This window comes from Ictidomys tridecemlineatus, chromosome X, assembly GCF_052094955.1.
Source record: "Ictidomys tridecemlineatus isolate mIctTri1 chromosome X, mIctTri1.hap1, whole genome shotgun sequence".
In the NCBI taxonomy this organism is placed as follows: domain Eukaryota; kingdom Metazoa; phylum Chordata; class Mammalia; order Rodentia; family Sciuridae; genus Ictidomys; species Ictidomys tridecemlineatus.
The window spans coordinates 92716215-92719147 of NC_135493.1; the positions used below are offsets into that span (position 1 = coordinate 92716215).

The window sequence follows — 2933 nt, forward strand, 5'->3', positions numbered from 1 at the left end:
CTTCTATTCCCAAGTGTGTTTAATCTACTTTCTTCCAAACAGATTTCTCTAGTGGACATCAGGAGTACACACAATCTCTATAGGTAGGAAACATAACATGTTTAATGCCCTCTGATACTATTCATCTTGCACTCCCCTTATATGAGCAGTTGTTGAAGCCAGAAAGCTTGGCATCATTTGTGACTCTTCTCTATCCCTCACTCTAACCAGTGACAAGATCCGAAAATGTCTACCATGTTTAGATCTCCCCAATCCACCCACCTTTTTTCTATTTCCACTGTCAACTACCCAGAAGTTCTAGACAATTGACAACAGGGACAGGAAAAGATGGACAGCTTGGTGAGGTACACTCCCAAATTGATTATTGCAACAGTCTATAAATTCTAGTTTTGCCCTCTCTAAACTATTTTCCATATTGAAATCACAGTAATTTTCCCAAAATTAAAAGCTGATTCTAAGCCTCCCCTGCTTAAAACCTTGTAATGGATCCCAAATTATCTTTGTACTTAACATAAATTTCATATTCCCTGGGCTTACAAGGTACTGTATGAACGGGCCCCTGCTAACAGTTTCCCAATTCATTTCTCACCAGTCAGTCCTTCAAACCCTGTACTCTTGGAATAGCGAGATTTTTTTTCATTCTCAAAAATGACTTGTTCATGCCAGGCATGGTGGCACACGTTTGTAATCCCAGCAGCTCGGGAGGCTGAGGAGGGAGGATCCCAGGTTCAAAGCCAGCCTCAGCAAAAGTGAGGCACTAAGCAACTCAGTGAGACCCTGACTCTAAATAAAATACAAAATAGGGCTAGGGATGGGACTCAGTGGTTAAGCGCACCTGAGTTCAATCTCCAGGAACCCCCTCAAAAAAATGACTTGTTTGCAACATTGGATCTATCATAGTATATTGTGGGATAATTGAAAACATTGACTGTTTACTTCTCTGTGTTATTTCATGAGAGTAAAATCTCTATGAGGACAGGAACTATGTCTATCTTGTTTCCCACTTTGTCCCTAGCTCATAACATAGTGCCTGGTAAATAGTAGGTATTCTACAAATGTTTTTAAAGGGAACAAGTTGTGTTTTTTCAAGAGATTTGACAATTTCACTACTTGTTCTGCCAAAGAAACTGATTCAGGATTTTCAAATCTACTGTTTCTCTTCCCCTTCCAGATTTAAACCAATGAATAAATAAGGCATAGGAAATAGGTAGAAATGAATATGCTATTTTTATTGCTAATAAACCTGATTTAAGAAACTCTTTTCAGAACTGCATCCAAGTGGACTGAATGAGACATATTTAGGCCCTAACTGGACAGCAACAAGTTTGCACCATAGTAGCAACAACTTTCAGAAATTATGTGCATCTTATGGACAGGGAGCCTCCAAAAGAAAGCACTCATGAAGGACTAGATAAGTATGCTCAATTTTCTCTGCCAAATCACTACTCAAGTAAGTTACCTTCTCCTCTAAGAAGGACTGAATGAAACATGAGTAGAAGAGATATATTCTAGTGGAGACTCCTAAATTCATCAATTGATTGTTCATTTACTTTCATTTATCATATTAATATTAAAAACAAAGTTATTAATTGCACTCTGAGTATAGCTGTAGCTATATTCTCTAGGGTAGATTGTTCTTAATACATAAATTATAGCTTTATTTATTCTATGAAGTAAGAGTGATGTAACAGAACAGCAATAAATTCTAAATGTTTTGGGGTTAATTCAATTATAATTATTTTATGGTTTTCTTGGATTATACTCAAATGCATAACATGCATGATTTCTACTTTTTGAAATATATTGAAGTTTTCTTTGAGGTCTAGTAAAATCATTTTGTAATTGTGGTATGACTAATTGGAAAGAAAATAATTCTCTGTAAGGTACAAAGTTTAATATTTTTAATAGAATAATTTTATTGTTTATACTATTCAAATTCTACATATCATTTTGTTTTTATGTTTTATCTGATAGAGTTGCATCAAAAGTCTTCACAGGTATTAGATTTGTGTAAATTTATCAATGAGTTCATGACAGCTTTTGCTTTGTAATACTGATACTAAGTAATTCAGTCTATAAAGTTTATAATTGTTATATATTTGCTCTGCATAATGCTTTTTGCCTTGAATTTTGAAATCTGCTTTGCCTGAAACATTACCACTTCTTCTTTCCTTTTTTAATGCACTGTTCCTGGAGGTACTGCAATGCCAGGTCAATGTGTGGAGTGGATGAAGCAAGCTCCTATTCCATCTCCCTGCTCCAAAAATCCACTTAATATATTATCCTTGGATAGATATTAAACTGATAAGAACAGATACTACACTTGATCTTAGCCAAAAGGCCAGGAAGTAATCTGCTTTCCTTTTGTTTACATTACAAACAAAGAAATTTTTTTTTATCTTTTTTTTGTGCATGGTACTGGGGATTGAGCCCAGAGGCACTCTACTGCTGATATTTTCACTGGGTTTTGCTAAATAGCTGAGGCTGGCCTCAAACTTCTATCTCAGCCTCCTGGGTTGCTGGAATTATAGGTATGTGTCATGGATTTTTTCCAAAGGATTTTTTTTTTTTACTTTTTAAGATTCAGTGTCTTTTGCTCTTATAAGAAAAAACACATATTTTATAATATAATTTAACCAGAGATTAGTTTTGTTTTAATAAGTAGTTTAACAATTTACATTTATTGTTAAAAATGATGTTTCTTTGTGTTATGGTTTGGATGAGAGGTGTGCCCTAAAAGCTCACATATGAGACAATGCAAAAAGGTTCAGTGAAGAAATGATTGGGTTATAGCCTTAACCTAATCTGTGAATTAATCCCTAATGAGATTAACTGAATGATAACTGGAGACAGGCTAGAGGAAGTGGTTCATTAAGGGCATGACTATGGGGTATATATTTTGTATCTGGAGAGTGGATTCCTTCCACCTCCCC

The 2933-nt window shown here is 35.1% G+C and overlaps 1 pseudogene; it reads right to left on the reverse strand.

Annotated features, from left to right (window-relative positions):
• Positions 1 to 2174: 2174 nt before the first annotated feature.
• On the reverse strand, positions 2175 to 2353 carry LOC120891087 (U2 spliceosomal RNA; annotated as a pseudogene).
• Positions 2354 to 2933: the final 580 nt, after the last annotated feature.